General features: G+C 39.1%; 1 protein-coding gene across 1 annotated transcript in view; it reads left to right on the top strand.

Annotated features, from left to right (window-relative positions):
• Positions 1 to 24937, top strand: part of arid1ab (AT-rich interactive domain 1Ab) — a 122575-nt gene that overhangs the window by 67949 nt on the left and 29689 nt on the right. The gene's annotated exons all lie outside the window — the stretch shown is intronic.

Raw genomic sequence — 24937 nt, 5'->3', positions numbered from 1 at the left:
AATCACTACCTGACCTGCATGGGAGTTATCCAGCTGCGTAACAAAACTACTAGAAGCTTAATGGTACTGCTATGCTGAGGAAAAAATACTGGGCATATACGTATTGTTACAGGGTTTATTTGTTTTAGCATCTTTATTTTCCGCTCCTTGTAGTCTAAAAGTCTTTCGCCCTAATACAAAAATATAGTGCTTCCACCTCCTGGAATTATTCGACTTTAAGATCTTTTAGATTGAGTCTGCATTTGTTGGATTTTGAGGACTGATTTTATGAAAGTTAATGTGGATTAAAGCTGACAACTGCTGAGACATTTCAGAGAGTGAGTAGGGACCAGTTTAACTGGTTCAGCTGGTTTCCTGACAGTTATTGCTTCACACTGCAACGAATGAACAAGTCTAGCAACTGTACACTTTGTCAGCTCTCTGTGAACTGTTTGTTCTCATGCATGTTTTGCCGTATTCACATAAGGATATTTACAACATTCTTTAACGTTTGATTTAGTTGTGGCTGCTGTAGCTGAATTTCTAAAGCCGTTTCTTTGTGTAAATCAGTGAAATCATTGCACACCGTTCAAAGAATAAAAAAGTTTGGCCTTTTAAAAAATGCATCTCGCTCCACCTATTAAAAAAAAAATCTGTTTCGGCTGATGTCACTGAGGCCACACACATAAACGTGAAACGTGAGTATGAGGCTACTGATATTAGTAATGCTGTTCTAAAATCTTGCTAATGGTTAAAACAGTAACTTCTCAATAACCTTCAAAACACTCAACCATGGTGAATGAAGATACATTCTGTTGCTTGGCTTATGTGCTGTTGGTTAGCCCTGTCCACAGTAAAGTCTCATAAGATCAAAGCCTGTCAGGTTACGCAGTATTTTTGCTTTTAAAGTGTTATTTTAATTAGATAACAGTTGGGTTGTTAAAGTGTTTAGATTAATTGAAATAATACATCCTGTGCCCCCTCATGGATGTTTTTGCTGAGGACCCTGTTGGGCCCTGGTTGAGCCCTGATTGAGAAGCACCACGTTGAACCACCATGTTAAAGGGATGTTAGTACCTTTAGCCTATTAAACCAGTACAGCAAACAACCACAGTTCACTGTGCACTATATAACCTAGTGCACTGATGCTTTTAAAAGTTTTTCTGCTGTAAATAAGTGTGAAGCCACATTGTGATTGGCAATTATATTGACAACAAAAAACATTGGACTTGTGGGTTTATGCTGGCAAGATTCTACCTTCAGACAGCTTTTTCATGAGCTTGCATTTGTCTTAGTTAATACCCATTTGGCATATTCCTCTGTAGACGCACTCTGGTTTACCATAATGTCTCAGTCATATGTATGGTGATACGTGCCAAGACCGAGAAAGACAGAAAGCTGGAGCTGATCAGATACCGGGGAGAATCTGAATCCAAAAAACTGATTCCCCAGATTGTGTCTTCAGAGGCAAAAAGACTGGGCATCTTTTGCTGTGATCCTGATTAATTAGTTTTGAGTTATGTTTTTTTGTTTTTCATTTCCCAAATTAATCTCAATGCAGTGTGGTTCATATCAGTCGAGGATCAAATCAAATCCTCTTCCATTTGGTTGATGATAATGGTGTTTATGTCCGCATATATGAGTGAGAGCGATCTGGCGGAGGGAGATTTCCAATAGCTTGGGATTTCAATGTGGGACGCCCTGGAAGTGATATATCCTTTCTGTGTGTAAGAGAACATGAACACTCCCTTCAGTCTTTTCTAATCTCCTCCAGTTCCTTTCTGATGGGCTTTTGTGCACCTTCCTCAAAGTGCGGCTAATCCGAAGCAGTATCCGCCTCCTCTCTGTACTTCTAAACTCCGCCGTGACTTCAGGGGTCTGTCACCCCCGGCCCCTCGTTTCCCCCGCTGCCTTTATAGATCACACACTCTTCCTTTTTTAGTAAATATCCCCAGTGTCCTGTAAGTGCTCAGTTTGAATCGTCCCTTAAACTTTGTCCACAATCTTTTTGCAGTATCTTATTCTGAGATGTATAATGAGTAAATGTGCTCAGGCCTGGAGTGGAAGGTCACATGCTCGTCACATGCTCGTTAGTTTTTCCCTCTTCCTCCTAGTGAAAAAGGTTTTATGGAGTAGTAATTCTGACTCACAGGGGCACAGCCCGTTGGGAATGTGAGAGACGCTAAGAGAAAATTGAGCTGGAGTACAGTGAGATGGCAATAAAACTCAGCTGTGAGGCCTGGTATCGGCCACTAGTTCATGATATCATATCTTATATGCAATCTTAATGTGTAAAGAACAAAACAAAAAAAACATATATATATATATATATATATATATATATATATAATTAGGGATGGGCGATATGGCCTAAAATCCATATTGCGATAGACATTGCAGCCTCTTGCGATAACGATATTTTCCACGATATACAAATTATAATAGAACCATTTCAGAACAGGTTAGATAGACCATAAGGAAAGCCAAACTTTTTTTTTTTAAAGAAACATATGTAGTTTTGAGAACATTTAGAATGAGAATCAGAAAGAGCTTTATTGCCAAGTGTGCTTGCACACACAAGGAATTTGTTTTGATACTGAGGCTTCCAGTGGACATATACAAATACAACAAGAAACCTAATACTACAAATTATAAGAATAAAAAATAAAAATAAAAATATATGAGAATAAAAGTATCACAGTTGGGCTTAGTCAGAATAGACATTTTCAGATTTACAGATTATGAACATATTTATAGTGTTTTGAATATTATAAATTAATAAATCTACATATAAGTATCACCTGAGTTGTAGGGTATTGCACTAAACAGTGGGAGTATTGCACTTACAGGCATATGCCTTGGGAGGAGTGTTAACTGTTCAGGAGGGAAATGGCCTGTGGGAAGAAACTGTTCCTGTGCCGAGATGTTCTTGTGGCCAGTGATCTGAGTCGCCGTCTTGACGGTAACAGTTCAAACAGGTGGTGTCCAGGGTGAGTGGAGTCTGTGATGATTTTACCTGCTCTCTTCCTCACTCTGGAAGAGTACAGGTCCTGGAGGGATGGCAGGGGGGCACCAATAATCCTCTCCGCAGTCCGGACTGTTCGTTGTGGTCTCCTGATGTCTGATTTAGTAGCTGAACCAAACCAGACAGTGATGGAAGTGCATAAGACAGACTCAATGACGGCTGAGTAGAACTGAATTAGCAGCTCCTGTGGCAAGTTGAACTTCCTCAGCTGGCGAAGGAAGTACAGTCTATGCTGGGCCTTTTTCACAGTGGAGTCAATGTGATTGTCCCACTTCAGGTTCTGAGAGATGGAAGTGCCCAGGAACCTGAATGACTCCACTGCTTCCACAGTGCTGTTCATGATGGTGAGTGGGGGGAGTGCTGGGCTGTTCCTCCTGAAGTCCACGATCATCTCCACTGTTTTGAGCCTGTTCAGCTCAAGGTTGTTGTAACTGCACCAGACAGCCAGCTGTTCAACCTCCAGTCTGTAAGCAGACTCGTCACCGTTATGGATGAGACCGATGACAGTGATGTCGTCTGCAAATTTCAGGAGCTTGACAGTGGGGTCTTCAGAAGTGCAGTCATTAGTGTACAGGGAGAAGAGCAGTGGGGAGAGAACGCACCCTTGGGGGGCACCAGTGCTGGTGGTGAGAGTCCTGGATGCTTGTTTCCCCAGTCTCACTCGCTGCTGCCGGCCCTTCAGGAAGCTGGTGATCCACTGACAGATCGTGGATGGTATGGAGAGCTGGGTCAGTTTGGCTGTGAGAAGACCAGGCATGATGGTATTGAAGGCCGAACTGAAGTCCACAAAGAGGATCCTTGCATAAGTCCCTGGTCTGTCGAGATGTTGCAGGATATAATGCAGTCCCATGTTGACTGCATCATCCACAGACCTGTTTGCTCTGTAAGCAAACTGAAAGGGATCCAGCAGGGGTCCAGTGATGTCCTTCAGGTGGGCCAACACCAGTCTTTCAAACGACTTCATGACCACAGACGTGAGAGCGACAGGTCTGTAGTCATTAAGTCCAGTGATTTGGGGTTTTTTGGGGACAGGAATGATAGTGGAGCGTTTGAAGCAGCAGGGAACTTCACACTGCTCCAATGATCTATTGAAGGTCTGTGTGAAGACCGGGGCCAGTTGGTCAGCGCAGGCTTTTAAACAAGCAGATGAGATGCCGTCTGGGCCTGAGGCTTTCCTAGTCTTCTGTTTTTTGAAGACTCTGCAATTTATTTATTATGCAAAACTGTAATTATACAACATAATGTTGCTGATAAATAAAATTCAAGTACACTAGCTGCAAAGACTTTAACAAAGAAAAAGTTTTCTTTCCTTTAGTGCACGCCTGTTTCACACATACTCTGTGTGCAGTGCATGTTGCAGTGGTATGTGGCGCTGGAGCAGCACGCGCTATTGTGCTTTCACGTATGCTGCGTTTGCAGTGGGCAACTGATCTACGGCTGTGCGATAAACACAACATTTATCTTCTATTTTTTATTTCAAATGACTTTGAAATTATCGCATTGCGATTGTATTTGTACACAGCCAGTAGGCTAGTAATACATCTACACTCTTTCAGAAGACTTAAGGCCAGTTCACACCAAACTCGATAACTATAAAGATAACGATACAGATATAATTCTAAAAATCGTTCTCCATATTAAAGAATAACAGAGTTCACACCACAACTATAACGATAAAGATATGAGGAACGATATCGTTGGGATCACTTTCAGAACGATTTTTTTCCAGCTGTCGAACGATAAAACACCTACAGCCCATCAGAATCCATTCTAATTTAAAGGTCTCGCGCATTTAAAATGGCAGATGACATTGCAGAGAAGTTGATCGTCGAGGTACAAAAAAATCCTCCACTGTTTGACAAGTCAAACCCCCTTTTCAAGGATACGTTAAAAAAGTTGGATATATGGAAAGCAATCGGTCGTATCCTGGGAATAAATGGTGTGAAGGATTAACGATGAGATATGATTATGCAGTTTAGCATAGTGTAACATAATTACCTCAGGTAGGCTATCCAGCGCTAGTTTTGACAACATTGCTGAAGTTGCAGTGAAAAAGGCGTTGTATACATAAAGGTGTTGACTAGGCGATATTTTTATCCCATCATTGACTTCGTCAGCTAAATTCACTGTTAGATTAGATCGATTACACTAGACTTGCTAGATTCACTGTTTAGATGCTCTCGGGACATAGCATGCTGGCTGAGGACATCTGCTGGCAAAGACGTGTAAAGGCAATAAGAACAGCAAAAACATGTTCAATGACATGTTGTAAACAACAATTATAATAAAATTCGGATTCTCCCAACTCCTCTTGTCTTTTAAGGATTTCGTGTACCCAAAAGCGCCTGTTTTTATTTTGATATTTTTTTGTAACGTAAAGCAGCAGCAGGTCATCCATTTTCGCTACTTTGAAACTGCAGCGCGGGCTGGCGCGTTTGTAGAATAAAAAGACCGTTATCGGTCGTTGGTGTGGACTAGGGGTGTAACGATATATCGCGGTACGATGTATCGCGATGCAAAAATGTTACGATATGTATCGTAGAGTTATGGCGATTTATTTATTTTTTACGATGACGTCCATTTTATCCTATTGGTTGAGCTAACGCACCTGCGTCACGCTTGCATTCACTGCATTCACGCTCAAATGAATCGTTCGACTGAAATTGAAATGGAGGATGCCCCGTCCACTTACAAGTCCGACGTCTGGCAGCATTTTGGTTTTCCACTTATATACGATATACGTAGAATGATATAAAAAAAAAAAACAGACAAAACACGAAGTGTGTGTAAATACTGTAAACAAACACTGTTAACAGGACGTCGAACACAACAAATATTATGTTTCATGGAGTGCTTGAAGTGGGAAAAAAGGTGCCGGTACTCTCTTGCATTGCTAAATCATGACATTTGAGACTTGGAGATATTGCTGGTATAACAACAATTTATTGTTATTAACAGCATCAATGTATTTAAACAAGTCGTGTGTGTGTGCGTGTGCGTGTGCGTGTGCGTGTGTGTGTGTGTGTGTGTGTGTGTGTGTGTGTGTGTGTGTGTGTGTGAAAACGGACTTCCAAGTCTGCAAGTCCAAAAATGTATGGTGAGATTACTAAATTTTATTTAATTAAATGCATTTATGGTGAGATCCATATATTTTCATGTCAGTCTGTGTTCATGTTGACCACGAACCATGCGCTGTAACTTTAATTCAGCGTGTGCAGCGCAGCAGAAATAGACTCTGTGTGGAAACGATCGCTGCACAGCTGTATAAATTGTCTCTGTGTACACACCACTCCTGGAACGGACCGCTGGAGCGCATCCGCGTGTAGTGTGAAAGCTCTAACCTGTTAACATGGGTGCGGAAAAAATACGCACCACATACGCACTGCAAACGGAGTATATGTGAAACGGGCTCACTGACGCTTTTTCTGTCAGTGGTAGAAGGAAGTAGCGGTTCGCAAGAAAAATTGCAGGTACGCTTAAGAGTAAAATGTAGAAGTGCTGGTACTGCGTACCGGTGAGTACCGCCCCACTTCGAGCACAGGTGTCATTTAAAACGGCACCACAAAGAAAAACTCCTGCAACCAGGTGCGAAAAAGAGAGTGAAAGTAGGACAATTGTATAGAAGACATCTATACAAAGTAGTTTTATTGGTCAGTGACACCTAGTCAATTGTTAATCTTACATACAGAAGGTTAAACTAAATCTTGATTTATATTGAAGTATTGTAAATTCTTTAAGTTGTAAGTATAACAAGACATTTTTTGAACACTGTTAATGTTAAATAAATCTGTTGTTTGATTTTCAGTTTAATTTTTTTATTTTGTTCAAAATATCGTGATACATATCGTATCGTGAACCCAGTATCGTGATACGTATCGAATCGTGAGCTGAGTGTATCGTTTCCTCCCTAGTGTGGACGCATATGTAGTTATCTTTATCGTTATCTTTATAGTTATCGTGCTTGGTGTGAACGGGCCTTTAGGCTATTCACGTTTAAACTTAATAGGACACAAACTTATTATTACTTCTAAATAGATTTATATATTAAGTTGCTCAATGTATAAATGTTGCTCAACATTTATACATTTATTTTAACACAATTGACAAAAACAGCTCCCTCATACCTTTTCTTTTGCATTTAAATCTTTTTTATAAGAAATATTGCGGTCTCAAAAAACTTGTTTTTCCACCTCCACGAAGAGACAAGTGCATCCATTATGTCACGTTGTTGAGGTAATGTTACTGTGTAGTTTTCCTTGCTTTAATTAACCCGAGCTTAAAGTTTATAAGAAAATGACTGAAAAAGTAGTAGTATAATTTAAATGCATTTAAGGAGAGATTACTATATTTTCAAATCAATCCGTGTTCATTTTGACCATGAACCATGCGCTATCACTTTAATTCAGTGCGTGCAGCACAAGCGGCAACCTCCCTGTCTCTCTCTTGAAACCAACACGGAAGTGAATTAAAACTGCAATTCATCGCCTGGCCGCTTGAGGCTGACTGCAAAATTGAACCAAATCTGTATCTCCCCCATGTTAAAATGCCCAACTTTACCGCAGAAAAAAAAATGTTTACAGCCTGGTGTCTTAAGTTGTTTTGGTCTATACAGCTAATTTTACCCTTCATGACAACTGTGAGGGGGGTGAAGTTTTTTTTTTTTAGAACTCATCCGTTTAAATTATATTAAGCCGTAAAATGCTGCATAATCAAGGGCGTGGCCACTTGAGTGACAGGTGGATTACCGCTGCTGTTACTAGCCGTTTGTCTGCTCTCTGTTAGCCATCATGTCACCTCAGCTGATTCCAGCTGCTGAACTTGTCATCTCTGCCGTGTTTGTTCTATTTTCGGGATTATTTCATACAGTTTTACATGCCGCCCTTATACCTTCGCCCACGCCGTTGGATTCCGTCGTTGTCGAGTGAACAACCAGCGCTGTTCTTCAGGTGTTTTCCTCTGTGAACATGCACTCATGGATGTCTGACAATATCGTTGCTTTTTGGAGTTCAGATTTAAAAACGTCTAAGATATAGAGGCCACACTCGTTCTGCTGTACCGTTGATCTTACGGAGCAGATAGACTATAATATGCTTATTTCATGTTTAGTGTTCAATAAAAAGTACCGTCAGATTAAATCCTGCAGGTGTCAGTGCTTTCTATTCGTCCCTTAAATGAGCGCGTATTTCTAGTGCATTTACTTGAACTTCTTAGGTAATATCTATCAGAATTTAAAATGGACTGAATAAAGCTCTCTACGAACTTGACGTGCGGTGCCGCGCTGACTGACATGTACAGGGTATGCGCATCACTGTCACAGACACGCTCAGAGCAAATATTGTAAGTTACTGCATGAGAATAATAATGCATCACAATACACATAGTCTCACCGTTAGTTATGTCTTTTAACTATTATAGTATTTCAAAGGGCAAAAACATGAACTTTAACTATTGGCTTTAGGTCTACTTCAAGTCAGCTGTCACTTTAGCGCGAGGCCAGTAGCACATTAGCTGTTAGCCTGAGCAAACTCGAGCAAGGCGGGCGTAGTTTCAGCATCCAGGCACCTCAACTCCACCCACATCCCACCTTTTTGCCCATTTTCGTTTATCCGGGAGTGACGCACTGTGACGCGCTTCCAAGATGGTAACGAGTGACTCCGCCCACTTTAGGCTTCAAAAACGCTCTTCAGAAACCTACGGGTGACGTCATGGACACTACCTCCATATTTTTTTACTGTCTATGGTGCAGCACAGTAGAAATAGACTGCGCGTCGGACGTCTTCAATCCGAACCAAGTCCAAATAATGGATGTTGCACCGGTCTTTTTCACCAGCTCCTCCGTTTCGCTTTCAGCCATGTTTACTCAAGATGACGAATACGATGATGCGTTGCAGCCGGTTGCAGCTCGTGACTGTAAATTTCGCGGGTAGATTGCGTCAACATGCATTATCGCGATAGTGCAAAAGGATTAAGATCTCTATCGTAGGCCAATTTTGTATCGTTTATATTGTATATCGTTTATATCGCCCATTACTTATGTTACTTACATTAGTTATGCACTCAATACTTGGTCGGGAATCCTTTTGCAGAAATGACTGCTTCAATGCGGCGTGGCATGGAGGCAATCAGCCTGTGGCACTGCTGAGGTGTTATGGAGGCCCAGGATGCTTCGATAGCGGCCTTAAGCTCATCCAGAGTGTTGGGTCTTGCGTCTCTCAACTTTCTCTTCACAATATCCCGCAGATTCTCTATGGGGTTCAGGTCAGGAGAGTTGGAAGGCCAATTGAGCACAGTAATACCATGGTTAGTAAACCATTTACCAGTTGTTTTGGCACTGTGAGCAGGTGCCAGGTCGTGCTGAAAAATGAAATCTTCATCTCCATAAAGCTTTTCAGCAGATGGAAGCATGAAGTGCTCCAAAATCTCCTGATAGCTAGCTGCATTGACCCTACCCTTGATAAAACACAGTGGACCAACACCAGCAGCTGACATGGCACCCCAGACAATCACTGACTGTGGGTACTTGACACTGGACTTCAGGCATTTTGGCATTTCCTTCTCCCCAGTCTTCCTCCAGACTCTGACACCTTGATTTCCGAATGACATGCAAAATTTGCTTTCATCCGAAAAAAGTACTTTGGACCACTGAGCAACAGTCCAGTGCTGCTTCTCTGTAGCCCAGGTCAGGCGCTTCTGCCGCTGTTTCTGGTTCAAAAGTGGCTTGACCTGGGGAATGCGGCACCTGTAGCCCATTTCCTGCACACGCCTGTGCACGGTGGCTCTGGATGTTTCTACTCCAGACTCAGTCCACTGCTTCCGCAGGTCCCGCAAGATCTGGAATCGGTCCTTCTCCACAATCTTCCTCAGGGTCGGTCACCTCTTCTCGTTGTGCCGCGTTTTTTGCCACACTTTTTCCTTCCCACAGACTTCCCACTAAGGTGCCTTGATACAGCACTCTGGGAACAGCCTATTTGTTCAGAAATTTCTTTCTGTGTCTTACCCTCTTGCTTGAGGGTGTCAATGACTTTTGGACAGCAGTCAGGTCGACAGCCTTACCCATGATTGCGGTTTTGAGTAATGAAACAGGCTGGGAGTTTTTAAAAGCCTCAGGAATCTTTTGCAGGTGTTTAGAGTTAATTAGTTGATTCAGATGATTAGATTAATAGCTCGTTTTGAGAACCTTTTCATGATATGCTAATTTTTTGAGATAGGAATTTTGGGTTTTAATGAGCTGTATGCCAAAATCATCAGTATTAAAACAATAAAAGACCTGAAATATTTCAGTTGGTGTGCAATGAATCTAAATATATGAAAGTTTAATTTTATCATTACATTATGGAAAATAATGAACTTCATCACAATATGCAAATTTTTTGAGAAGGACCTGTATATGTTGTTGCTGGATGCCCGTCAATCGTGTGCAACTGGGCAACACTCTTGCAATGCACATTTTAATCCCGTGTTTGCAGATGGGGTTTAGAATTAACCACTGGTTCTTAGTTCAACTGTAAAAAATAAAAAAGGTACTAGTTCGGAATATGTAGGAACACTGCTAGGGATGAAAACAAATAGACATTAAGTGGAGAAAGAGGGCGTCAGGATGGATTGAGGCAGGAAATTGATAATGAAAAAAAGAAATGGAAGTAAACGGAAGAAAAGTGTGTTGGAAAGACAGAGCAGGCAAGTTTCACACAGGAACCCCAATGGCTGATATCATTTTAAGACCACCCGCATTTTCCCCAGCACTCCCACCCTGACGTACCACCAGTGCCAAGTGCTCCAGTACTGTCCGATGTCTGCGGCTCTTTCCATCCATCTTTCCTCTTTCTGTCCTGTTCCTTTTCACTTAGTTTCTCATCTAACAGTTTTGTCTTTGTTGCAATTCACTTTTTTTTCTTACTCTCTCATTGTTGTGCTGTCTCTTTGCAGATTGGCATATTTATGGCCATCTTTTTACTCTTAAATTTTTTTTGTATTCTGTAACTTTTATATTTATTAATAGCATTTGCTAAAGCAAGCCTAACTATTACTCTTGCTCATGCTTAGGGTTAGTGATTTTAACAACCGTTGCTCAACCCTCCACTGTTTGAGGTATGAACATAAATGATGCCTCATAAATTGTTATTTTTCAAATGATCAGATAGAAGATTTTTGCCCAGTGGCGATTAAAGGAATGTTAGAGAAGCCCGTTTCCACTACGCAATTAAAAAATAAATAAAGTAATGACCTTTTAATATCACAATTGTAAGTTTATTTCCCCAAATTCTTAGTTTATAGATTGTAATTTTTAGTAAATATCTTGTAGTCTGAGTTTTTTTCCTTAAAAATTTGCGATATAAATGTGAAATTCTGAGAAACAAGAATAAACTCACAATTGTGATATATCCTATTTTACTCACAGTATTACACAATTATAGATTTATCATAAATACGACTGTTTGTATATATTTTGAGTTAAGAAAGTTAAGGTAATTACAAGTTTGTATCAATTATATATATACACACACACACACACACACACACTTATATACATATCTGTATACGTGTTTGTGTGTATATATATATATATATATATATATATATATATATATATATATACAGTACACACACACACACACTTATATACATATCTGTATATACGTGTGTATATACACACATACACACACACTTATATACATATCTGTATATACTTGTGTATGTATGTATGTATGTATGTATGTGTGTGTGTATATACATATATATATATATATATATATATATATATATATATATATATATATATATATATATATACATATATATATATATATATATCTATCCATTTTCTGTAGTACAAATGGTTAGTATTTATTCATGTTGTACCAGTCCAATATGACTGTCTGCTGAAATTAAACCTTGTGTTGTAATAATTTGTTTTATTTGTTATGAATCTATTTTGATGCGTTTTCCCATAACTTTTGTAAATTTACATGTTTAAAAAAATGGATATCGCAATATTCATTATCAATATCACATTTTTTTTTAATCGTGCACCTCTAATATATATATATATGTGTGTGTGTGTGTGTGTGTGTGTGTGTGTGTGTGTGTGTGTGTTTGTGTGTGTGTGTGTGTGTGTGTATATGTATATACACACACACACACACACACACACACACACATACAGTATAACGCATGCATACATACACATATCTGTAGGTGGTATCGCGTTGGCACTCTTGCAATGTGGTGACGTTTTGCACTTAGTCATGCACTACTGGAGTGTTTATCACTGGACACCATATTGAAGTATTTAACTTTAAAATGTATAAAATCTTCTAATGGGAAACAGACATTTTCTCTTGACAGACTTATAAACTAATTAAATTGTAATCTTGTTTATAAGTCTAATTCTGCAGCAGTTTTTTTTAACTTTTGCTCTCTGTGTGATCTGAATGTTGCCTGTTTTGCGCGGCTGTGCCTTTGCAGTATTCAGAGTCTGGGGCGTGTTTCCTGTTGCTATTCTGGGTCTTCCTGTGTGTGCGTGGCTTATTCATGTTCATGGGCTTCAGGTTGCTCTTGTTCATGCGCTCTCTGTTGCACCGTTTTTCCCTCATCTTGTGTGTTAGTTTAATTAACAGAATCAAGCACGATGCAGGAAAAACTGCAGTATTAGATTGCATTTAATGCTTTTCCAAGAGATAAAAAAAAAAAAGGATTTGTGTATCAAATACGTTTCACTTGTATTTTTTGTCTTTTCGTGTTCTCCTTCCATTCGTTGTATGTCTCTCGCACTCTTGTTCACAAACCCTCTCTCAGCCAACCCCCCCCCCCCCCCAACCCATCCCCCCCCTCCCCTCTCTCAGCGCTTCTGCTCGGCTGACGGCAGCACAAAGGCCGTGTCTCACTGCAGCACTCTCTCTTTCCGTCTACTGCCTCTCCCATTATTTTTATTTTTTATCATACATATTCTATTTTTCTTCCATACTTTTCTGAAATGCATCAATCCAGTGTTTTTTTGTTGTTGTTTTTTTTATTATTGTAGGTTTACAGATGGGCTTTAGAATTAAGAACAGGTTCTTAGTCAGAATCAGAACTAGTTCCTTTTTTTTTTTTAAAGACACCATCATCCATAATATTCACCATGATCAGTTTCATTAGTGGTTCTTAAGTGTCAGCCTCCATCATCAGAGCTGGGTAGTATGGAGATATGTATGGTAGAAATGTCAACGGGAAGATTCTGTTATACTGTTTACCTTTGTATATCTGTGATGTGATTTTAATTCAAGCGGCAAGCCGAAAACTATAGTGTAGATACCGATGGGTGCTTCCAATGTAGATTGATTGTAATGAAAGTGCGTTTTCATGTAGGGACGTGGTGCTGTAAGTAACAATTGCAGTGCTGTATTACTATTGGAATTTTACTGGTTTGCACATTTATTTTTGTAAACTACTTTGAAATGTGGCTTATGCAATCCTATTTCTAAAGGTCTACTGAAAATTCTGTCAGTAATTACTCACCCTCTTGTTGTTCCAACCCCGTAAGACCATTGTTCATCTTCGGACAACGAATGGAGGAAGGAGAACACGAAAAGACAAAAAATATAAGTGAAACGTATTTGATACACAAATCCTTTTTTATTTATCTCTTGGAAAAGCATAAAATGCAATCAAAGCATAAAATACAAATTAGCCTATGATATTTTTGATGAAATCTGAGAGCTGGCTCACTCCTTCATAGGCTGCTAGGTAATTTCATCTGTCGGCCCAGAAAGTTAGTAAAGACATCATTACAATAGTCCAAGTGACTACAGTGGGTCAACCTAAAGTTTATCAAGCGACGAGAATATTTTTTGTGCTAAAACGAAATAACGACTTTATTCAACCTTCTCTTCTCTTCCTTGTCATTCTCCTACACTGTTGACGTACTGTAAATGGTGCAGCGCTTCTGGGTTCTACGTCAGAACGTAGGCTCACTATTGGCCGATAAAGTTTGTGTGTGATGCTGGCCAATAGTAAGAGCTTGATTTACTAAGTCAGTTCACGGTAATGATTTTGTATAACTTCTTTAGTAAAATGAAATATCAGTAGAAAATGTCATTTATATATTAATTAATATATAAAACATCAATAGAAAATCTCATTAATCTCTTTCTGGGCTGTTTTGTAACATTTAAAATCCGAGATAAAATAAAATATTTTATTAATAATTACTAGGCTAGATTAAAAATCCCTATAGCTCTTTTCAGCGCAAGTAACACATTGAGAGAATCTTTTTCGTGGCTTATTGTGCTTAACATTTTGTCATACATGGATGTTCTACTCGTACAAACTGAAAGAAGCATCAGACGCAAGTGCATTGCTTCCGAAGGACATGCTCAACTTTTTTTAATTAGTATATAATACGCGTTCTTTATTTAGCCTACAAAAAACTGTATATTGATATGTATGATGGGCCTATTCTTCTGTTTTTGTGTATCGTTGCGGAATCGTTTACATCAGCATGCATCGTGATGCACCTGAAAAACAATTTTATTACAGCTCTAGTCATCATCCTCCAGAAAGTAATCTTCTATAAGACTGATTATGTCATAATTTGGGGCATTTCCAGCAAAATGTAAACCAAACACACCGTTTAAACAATCAGCTATCTTCCGTTTCTTGCTCTTAGTGTGCCACAAATAAGCTGTTCCTGAAATTTAAGTGATGACACGAAGAAATCCACACAAAATTCAGAACTCAGCTTAAGTTGCAATTTTCTTGCCTTTCCCGAGACTGAGCTGATTGTTGCTCGTGTGGATTGATGTTAAGGTCTGTTTGCTCTTTCTAATTGTAGAAAAGATATTTCTGAACCAAATGATACAAGAATCAGCTGGTGTTTCTGTGCCGGAGATGATTAAAATCAATGTTTAGGAAGCCAACTTTCTGTATTTTTTTGCCACAAAATCATAAAACATAGTGTCAAAATCATTAATTTCATTATTTATCATGTTAGAAATGAAAATTAAAGTACTGAATCTTGAAGCCCATGGTATAATCTATCATTTAGGCGGGGTCACATTTTATTTGTGAAGTATTTACTTGCCTGAAAGACACTCGGGTTTTGTATTGAGAAATGTCCTACATAAATGACTGTATTATACAGATATAAATTTGCAACTGTGATATGATTTGATATATAGACGAAACGTATGCAGATACTAAAATACTTGTAAGCCGTGCTTATATGGCAGTATTTCCTACACTACTGTTCAGGCATGTTTGTTCTTTTTCAAATACATAGGTCCGGTTTCACAGACAGGACTTAGATTAAGGCCCTAGTTCAATTAAGCTTTTTTAAACATGCTGTAGAAAAAACATTACTGGTGTGCATCTTGAGACCAAACAATTGCACTGATATATTTTAAGATTTGTCAGTGCAAGTTGCTTTCAGTTAAAAAAGATCAAACCTGCATTTTAAAATGTGGTCTGTGAAACCAGGATATGTTAATGCAAAACCAAGTTAATGTATTTAGTGATGTATTAAAGTCTTACAAATACTTAATGATTTTGGTTCTGTAACAATTCCTTAATTGGATTTGGAACCAGAATCCCATTAGGTTGCTTATGATTCCTATCCTTATTTGCAGATCTCAGTTCTCTTGTCTCTTATTCTCGGCCTACAGCTCCAGCAGTTTTTCTGTGCTGTATTCACATCTCCGGCCCTATGCTCTGCTCAGCTCTGACTCTGGGGCCGCTCTGCTGTGGGAGGGGCGTTGCTCTGGAGAAGAGGCAGACAGGCTGTTTTTTTTCCTCTGTCAGACCCTCAGCCCCCCAGTATCCACCTCTCCTCCCTTCTCTCTCCCTGTTTTCACCCAGACTGGGTGGCTGCCTCCCTTACAGAAGCATCTGTGGTTCCCGCTACTATTGTGACCCACACAATAGACCCCCTAATGCACTCATATGGAGTACCCCTCCCCAACGGCGTGTAGAGAGAGAGAGAGAGAGAGAGAGAGAGAGAGAGACTTGGATGAGTTCAGATGCCTGTGAATAGATGTTTTTATTTGCAGCTCTGACGGTGGTGCCCATATGATGTGATAACGTTTGGCTTACAAAATTGTTCATTGTGTCACTAAAGGATATTTTTACTCGTGGAAACCCTTAGTTGTTACAGTAATTGTATCATATTTTATATGATGCAGTTATTAACCAAAAATGTAGGCTAAATACCTAAAGACATTCATCAGACTTTGTTTTTTTCTGAAAGCTTAAAAATGCTGCCTTGTGATGATGCATCAAGGCATGTCCGAATACAAAATTAGCTTCACTTCCTGTCTCCTGAGATACCTTCATCTGATCAATTTTTGAAAGCAGCATACTGTAGATGTGTTCTTCGCTTCCTTTTATATCACACAATCCTGTGCTTTCTATTCTGAAACAGTTGAGCTAAAAATTAAAGATGTTATCTGAAAATTTACGGTTGGTGGTCACTTTGTGTGTAAATTTACATTTTTGACAACGTTGTCCACTTTTGATGTAACTTCTATCGAGAAATTACTATTGTACTAATTAAATATTCTCTTGGTTTTCACCAAAGCGTTCTATTTTGCTGTTGATCATTAAACCGTTATGTTGCCTCAGAACAGAAGTCTGCCTGAAATCAGTTTCGTACGATACCTTCATGTGCAAACGTTTCCTTCAAAGTCATTGAGGCAACAACTCAACTGCCTACATTTTTGGACGCAGCCCTTGGCTCTATGGCTCCACCTTTGATTGGTTTACTGGTAAATCCAATCACAGACATTCAATCACTCTTAGAGAGAGTGACCATGGCATATAGCGCAACAGTCGGGTTCCGGAAAAATCCCATTCATTTTCCCTAGGGAAAAATTGAGTTGTAGTGATTAATGTGTAAGAGGTTTCAAGACACGCCAGGAGCTCCGAGGTTAAGTGATGTACGTTTCCGTAAAAGCCGATAGTCAGTGTGATTTTTTTTTTTTAACTCTCTTGTACTACGTCATCATCAACCGTCATAGTTCAATTTCAGTACTCAAGAACACAAGTACAGAGGACTCATGAAAGTACCAGGATGTGTTCTCGATATCGAGGATGCATCGAATGCAGACTTGAGAGAATCGAACCGTTAAAAATACCAGAAATGGCGTGGCAGTCGAAGTACGGAAGCCTGTAAGCTTTAAACTTCTCGTTCTCACTTAAAGAGATTCCCTCTGTTGCAAGCTCGCAAATATTTGACTGCTCGTAAAAGTAAACATTTGTTCGTTTGTTTTGCTTAATTTTAATTAAGTGATAACCTGAAGAAAGCCTGCAGTATTTTTATTGGCATACTAAAAAGAATCTTAACATTGACCAAACATAGGTAACACATAGGCTACTCATTTACATAAATACATGCGGTAAAGTAAAAAGATATCAAATTATATGAAAGCAATGTCTATCATAATATGAAAGAACTGTTTTAATAGGTTATGACACTTGTTTGTGATTGTTGTATTTATTGTGCATTAGCCGCTACTTGTGATTAGGGCTGTGTACCAAAACCTTATACCGATACATCTAGAGATGTCTAAAAGTCGTAACCTGCGGAAGGATCATTACAGGTCTCCGGGCCGAGGGAGGTCGACAGCCTCTACCCAGGAACGAAAATCAAATGCCTCAGGTCTGAAGGGTACCCGTAGGCTCCGGATCCCCCTCTCGGGGGGGGAGAAGGGGACTGTGGATTTTGCTATCTCTTGAGTTTTTCCACTATGTACCGGACCGAATCAGAGCGCAGATTTTTAGTGAGGTGTTAAATCGTTCATTTAAACAACACGTTCTACAACGCAGATTCATTCAAAGATTGATGTAATGAAACAAGGTGTTGAAATTATTTTACTTTTGAGCTCCACTTTACAAGGCTTGGCTGAGCAGTAATGCGCTGCATGGTCAACACTGAAACTGATGCTTCACTTCTTAGAGACCAATGGCATTGATTTAATTAATTGACCAGCGCTGATGCCATTCATGGGAATGACCCTCAAACGTTAAAATGATAGGACAAAGATTTAGCTTTCCGAGGACATGGCAAACGTATTATTTATTATTTTTATTTATGAATATATGACTTGACTGGAAGGACAAACGCAGGTAATCACACACGCTAAGGCGATCTCTCTCGTTCACTGCAAATCCACGAAGCCCCTGTACAAATAACCATGATAAACAGTCTTGTTATCATTATTTATTTATTTATTTAACTAATATTCAATACACATGCACAAAGTGCAAAACAAGAAAGGCATAGCCTTATGAAAAAAAAACAAAAACAAAAAAAACAAACACGTGAATATCGCGGTTGGATGCAATCCTCTACTAATGCCTGTTATTAGTACTGTAACTTTTATTTAGTTTTAAATTATTGTAGCTGGATTAGGTGGTTTAGGTTTTATTGTGAATTAATGTAAAATTGTTTTCTTGTATTTCTTATATTTAAGTATACTTTACACTTTTAATATATTGTTCAATTTAACGACTTTTTTTTCCAATAAAAGCCATTCTTTTGAGAAACAACCCCAGTATAGAACTCCATTACCCATAATATTCAAAAGAGATCCATCAATCAGAGAAGTCACTGCAAAATTAGCAGTCTTTACTGGCAAAATTATTCTGTGACTTGATGTATTTTTTTATTACTTAAAATAATTGCACAATGATTGAAATTCAGTAACAAATATACACAGATGTGTATATTTAGTTTATATTGTAAGCCAAAACATGTTTAATTTTAATTTATTTTATTTTTATTTATCCAAGAACAATTTTGCGCCTGCACTGTTCATGGCGACTTTCAGTCCAGGCCTGCACGCCAGAGGGGATTAGGGGGGGCGTTCACATGGGACGCAGTGCCAAGACCCTTGGGGTCTTCAAGTGGTTTTTGTAGAATGCATGATTTAATAAAGAGTATTTATAACTTGGCACAAGATGCAAAGCAACAGCCAGTTTATCTGTTGAGTATTTGAGAGGAGAAAATTGCCCTTGGAAAGATCCGTAGTTTAGGGTGACGTGAGGATATGAACATGGAGTGTGAAAAGTGAGTTATCAGCTATTACTAGCAAAGCTCAATAAATGAAACCAAATCGCTTATTTTCTTCTCAATGTCTTTCTGAGCTAGTGCAACTTGTCTCTATTTACAATGTGAGTGGAAGGGCTGCACGATAAATAAAAAGAATTGCAATATGGCTCCTTTTTAATTAAATATACTCACCGCATGTTTGAAGCACAGCACCGTAGCCACAAGCAGCTCATGATCCGGTGTTTTCAGTATCTCAGATTATATATCATTATTATTATATAATTATTATATAGGGCTGCAACAACTAATTGATAATAATCGGTAATGAAAATCATCGACACTGTCCATGGAAAACTTACGCCAGTCGCTTCAAATTACAGCACTGAATAATGCATTTCTATGGACAAAATGTTATCTAAAAATAGTGGAGAGTGAGCTGCTGTGGGAATGGTACGTGATCCAAGCAGCTCAAAACATGAGAATTCTTAATTTTAATCTTCAAACTAATGCATTTAGCATAATGTTTAACATGGCTTGCCCTGTCAGGTGCTTTGACAGATGCGTGAGTTGTTTAATGTGTGATGTTTCCTCAGCGCAAAATGTTCATTTTACGTTTATATTCTTATCTGTAAGTGTTACAGATTCACCGGAGTATTTCCATTTTGCATGAAGGTTCGTCTTGACAGTCTGCGTTAAACAGACAAGGATGTATTAGAGAGGGAGACAATTAATATTCAGTGCAAAAATGTAATCCTGCTGAAATATGTTGTTGGATGTTAAATTTAGGTTTTAAAGTCAACATGTAATTCAAGTATTTTTTGAGAGTAGTTACTGTAAAGGGATAAAAGCATGTAATTGAATATAAATGCAAGTCGTTTCTTACAGGATAAAGAAATTACAGTAACGGGCTACTGTGTCTAGAGTGAATGTGTGTGTTGCTTAGAACTTTCCTCTTATCCTTTAACACGGAGTTTGTTTTTATTTTTCTTAATTATCTTTATTTTTAAACTGTCCTTTTGCTTTATAGTTCTTTTGCATACAGTATAGATGTATTTACTATATGTTTTCATAGCATTCAGTTGCCATTATTGTTTGAAGGACAACATTGGGCAGGATGTGTGGTGGTTGTGTTTTGTTAACAAAAGAAAAAGAAATTTGGGCCCCTTTTATCCGATTAATCGAAGAAATAATTAGCCAGCTAATCGATTATCAAAATAACCTTTAGTTGCAGCCCTATTATTATATAAAATAACCTTATATTATTATTATTATTAGTATCTAACTTGATATATATATATTTCATTTTAAATGGCTAACTTCCCCAAATTGCGCAGCCCTGGTGAGTGGTGCTTGCCCATGCAGACGTCACAGCCACAATGGTTGCCAGTGCATTGCTAGACGGTTGCGAGTGTGGGTGGTTGCTAGGCTGTTCTGTAGTTTTTAGGGGCTTGCTTACTGACAAGTCAAAATAGCCCACCTATAAATCTGTATGGTATTCTCATCTCTAGCTATCCACTGAACTTCTCAAGCCATATCTAAAGCCTGATCACATCCTTTGTGCACATCCCTAACCCTAATATGAGCAATAGTAGCAGTGATGCTTGCCTTCACGAGAAGAGTATCTGTGTTTGTGCTGAGAGTGAGGCAGTAATGGCCGCTGGTGGAGGCAGGGCCCTCTCTCTCTCTCTCTCCCCCCCATCACTTTCACAATCAGTGGGCTGGTAGCGCCCCCTCATGGCTGACATCTGCACAGACACAGAACACTGTACTTGGGTCCTCCTTCACTTGGGTAGCGATGTTTGTACTGCTCTGATTTGGTGTGAGCAGCAAAAATGCGTGTATTGATAATCTACAATTAATCTGCTGTATGTGTGCGTGCGCATGTCCCGCTTGGTGTATTTGGGTTTGCTTTAACTTGACGTCTTCGAGATGCGTTGCTCATCCAGATACTGTAATGCTGTGTTAGTAGACTGTGAACGCCTGTGTGTGTGTGACTGCACTGTAACCTCAGCGCCAGAGAATGGGAGTGGAGGGGTGCTCTACTTTGGACTAATGTGTCAAGCACGTGGAGACAGTTGCTATGGCAACCTCACAGATGCAGCTGCTTTTGTGTGTTTTTCTTTTTTTTCTTTTTTTGGTCCCTGTCTCCTCCCTCCCTCTCTGCCTTTTCTAATTCTACTGTTTTGGCAACAGATGAATGGGCATATATGTGTGTGTGTGTGAGTGAACAGGAAAAGGCGAGGGAGTGGATCAGCATCCTGAGCCAGCAAGGGTCAGACAGAGTCTGTAGGTGCGTCCCAATTTGCGTACTTATGCACTATTCTGTGCCATTTTGTAGTAAATAGTGCACACACTGAAAATCACAAAAAGAACGAGTCAATTTTAAATACCCGGATGATGTACTCATTTAACCGGAAAATTGTTGAACGTTGGACTTTTACTCAACTGTCGCAGGATTCCTTGCATAGCGGAGTTGGAGGGGCTTTCAGACTCTCGATACTGGATGACAAACTAATCTTATACAACTCATACACTAGGCAGTTGAGTACATAGGGCATAGTACAAGTTCATAGCGTAGAGTGTGTGTTTGGGACACAGCTTGTAATAAAACCTCACAAACAGCATTTGCCACATCAATGTATTTCTGTTCAGTTAGTATACTTGAGTTTTTCAACTATGGTGTCTGTGTAACTACCTGGCTGCCTTAGTTACTTTGTTGATATTCATCACAACTCACTGGCCTTTTTTAAGATAGAAATATATTTAGAGTGCAGTCATTTGCTTTTGAAAGTCTTATTGCGACAAACCAATGTGTTGTAAACAAATTGCATTTTCTTTGTGTTGAGTTGGTAGACAGGCTAGTTGGGCTGGTTATTGACAAATTTTTAGAGATAGGGCAATATTAATTCTCCTTTTGTTTTTTATAATCGATACCGATTATTTGCATGTTTATGTGCCTGATAACTGATATTTAATTTTTGTTTTACTCGTTTTTGACAATCATAGCAACAGCACTGATTTGAATATACTGTTTTATTTAACATTTTTTTTCAATTGTGTAATTACACTCCCTCCTTGCATACAAAACACTTCTTCATCAATAAACAGTTGTCTGAAAGCTAAAGTGTCTTCTTAAAGCTTTGATCGGGTAAACACACTGGTAACAAATGAAGCATGTAAAACAATTTTTTTTTAACAAAAACAAAAACAAAAAACATAAAACATTTTAAACCACCTGAAAAGGTGTATTCCAGCTTTAAGATGCACATATTTTGAACTGGTTTTGAAACCCAGCCAGAGAGTGAATAATAGAAGGAGAGGCAAGCATAGGTGAAGCCTGGAGGGTCAGTCTGTGAATGCATGCTACAGTATGATGTATTGCTGTGTTCAGAGACAGTGTAACATGTTGCTCAATGCTGCTCTTATGCCCTGAACTGAGCTGTACTCTTGACCTCTGTGTCGTCAGGAGAGCCCAGTCTGACCCCTTGTGACTCCCTTGACATTTAGAGATCAGGGGGTCAGACAAGTTCATGTGACTCTCAGAAAGGTTTAAGAAACCCTCAGCCAACAGTCAGATGACTGGTCTTGTGATAGCAGAGTGTGCATGTGTGAAGACACAGTAAAAGAGTGAGTGTGATAGAACGGGCTGCCTTTGAAGAGGATTGGATGTTTGAACTTGAAATTAAATAGTAAAATCACAATAATCTAGCATTTTAGCTCTTAAATTTAAAAGATAACTTACAGTAACAATACAGTGCTGGTTGAAAATTGGCAATGTCAGTAATATATGTAAATGAACAGCATACATGTCATGCACCCAGATATATTTGTTGACAAAGGTCCGGACAAATTTTTGGCTGTTTGAGTATTGCTATTAATGGATTTATGCATGGTAAAATGTATTAAATCATGCTGAAAATACGATATTTTGATAGCTGAATGCATTATCAAACTAGTTAAAATATTTAATAAACTTCAGTCCTTGGATATCTTCTGTGGTTTCCGAACCTTTGTGCGCTAAATATATAGGAAAAAAAACACATGCACACTCGCACTCACTTACAGTTTCTGTCCTCAGGGTCTCCATTAATTAATGCCTTCTCTTTGGGATCAGTGATACACTCTTGGGTAATAAACACCGTCCTCATGGGTCACATACACAGGAATCTCCTTGTAGACTCACACATGCCAACATTAACACACATCCACAGAGAATTGTTTCCTGTTAGGAGAGCAGACCTGGGACATGCAAACTCTCTCCATGGATGCAGTGAGCGTGTGTGTGGCAGTTAAAACAGGAGCCTGAATCAGCGTTCTCCTCCTGTCTCTCCCTCTAGGGTTCCTCCAGCAGGTCACGGCCCAAAAATAGCAGCGGGCGCCGATTCAAGTGCAAAACCGCCGACTTTGGGGCCGCAGCCAGTCTGCGAGTGTGAGATTTCTATGGGAATACTTGGCTAAGCTCCAGTCGTGCTCTGAGTGTGTGTGTGTTTTTCTCGTTCCACTCCCACTTTTTTTCCCTTTTCCTCTCTGATCTGACTGGCAGATGAGCTTGCAAATTTTCACTGAACACATGCGCTCCACGTGACGACAGTTTAGTGTGTAAATATTCCCACACACACGCACTCCTCCGCTGGGAGGCTTTATGACTGACTGCCAGATTGATTTCAGCATCACACCCCATATGAACTCACTGCTCATTTTGCTCAGGCTTGCTTTCAGGCAGCCAGTGTTCTGTAATGGGCAAAACCATCATTAATCAAAGACACATGGTAGCACCAAATATCCATGTTTATTTTATGTATATTGAGCGAACATTTTCATATCTAATAGTTATTTTTCTTTTTCTTTTTTATGTTTTTTTATACTTGTCATGTTGTATTTGTTATGCACCGTTTGTGTAAATGTCACTGATGTATGCCCTGCAACTAGATTTATTTTTGAGAAAATGTGAAGTGTTTGCCTGTCCAAAACTTTGACGCAACAATGCTAGTTTGTCGTGTGTGCTATCCAGATCGTTGCTGTTAGGGACTGTGCCCGGTTGCATAAAGAACCTTAAGTGTAATTTTCCCTTAAGTTCGCCCTTATGTTTCGCTTAAACCTAAGGGTGTTGCAGAAAAAAAACCTTAAGTGTTACTTAAGGGTTTCTTTAAGTGAAACGTCATAAACACTTAGAATTTCCCTTAAATGCTGTTTTTTCACTTAAGTAATCCCTTAAAAAGCGTTATGTGTTGCATAAAACCTCTTAACGGTCATTTCCCTAAGTATAACTTAAGGTTTGGAAATCGTAACCTTAAGAGTAACGCGGACAAAAATAAGACGACATGGCTGAATTTATGTAATTTTTGTGTGTCAGCAGAGTGGTTCACCGGGTTGCGGGGGCTCTTTCCCGTCATTCAAACGCAACGGTCAAGCTGTTGGTCAGTTTTGTAATGGTTAAATCTTAACACTGTACAGCAATAAAGCGAACTTTTCACCACGGTGCGGTGCATACAGTCTTAAAAGCGTAGTCTTGCTTAATCTTACCTGTTTTGTTGGCTTTCTTTCTTATAAGCGCTCAGCTCTTTTATTGCGACCAAAGAGATGTTTTCATATTTTTTAAGGACTTCCTGAACCGTCCTCTTCGCGTCAAGATTCATTGCATTGATTTTTTCCGTTATTATTTCTTCCCATTGTTTCTGTTTTTTTTTGTTTTGTTTTTTGCTGCAGTTACATTGGGATTTAGTTTGCTTTTCAAAATTGTTGTTCTTTTATCCTTTATCCTTTCCGATATCCTATCCTACTTTATTTGATGAAACTGCGAAATTGCTAGTGTTAGTGTTTTGCATATCTATGGCAACAACAGACGTTTATAACGTCAATCCAGGATGGCTGTCGTGAAACACTTAAATCTTTCCCTTACCTAAGAGAAC

The sequence above is a fragment of the Siphateles boraxobius genome, unplaced genomic scaffold, assembly GCF_051911475.1.
Source record: "Siphateles boraxobius isolate OS27281-9 unplaced genomic scaffold, OSU_SipBor_1 43, whole genome shotgun sequence".
NCBI lineage: Eukaryota > Metazoa > Chordata > Actinopteri > Cypriniformes > Leuciscidae > Siphateles > Siphateles boraxobius.
The sequence above is the reverse complement of the archived record's forward strand: the minus strand, read 5'-3'. Positions and strand labels throughout refer to the sequence as shown.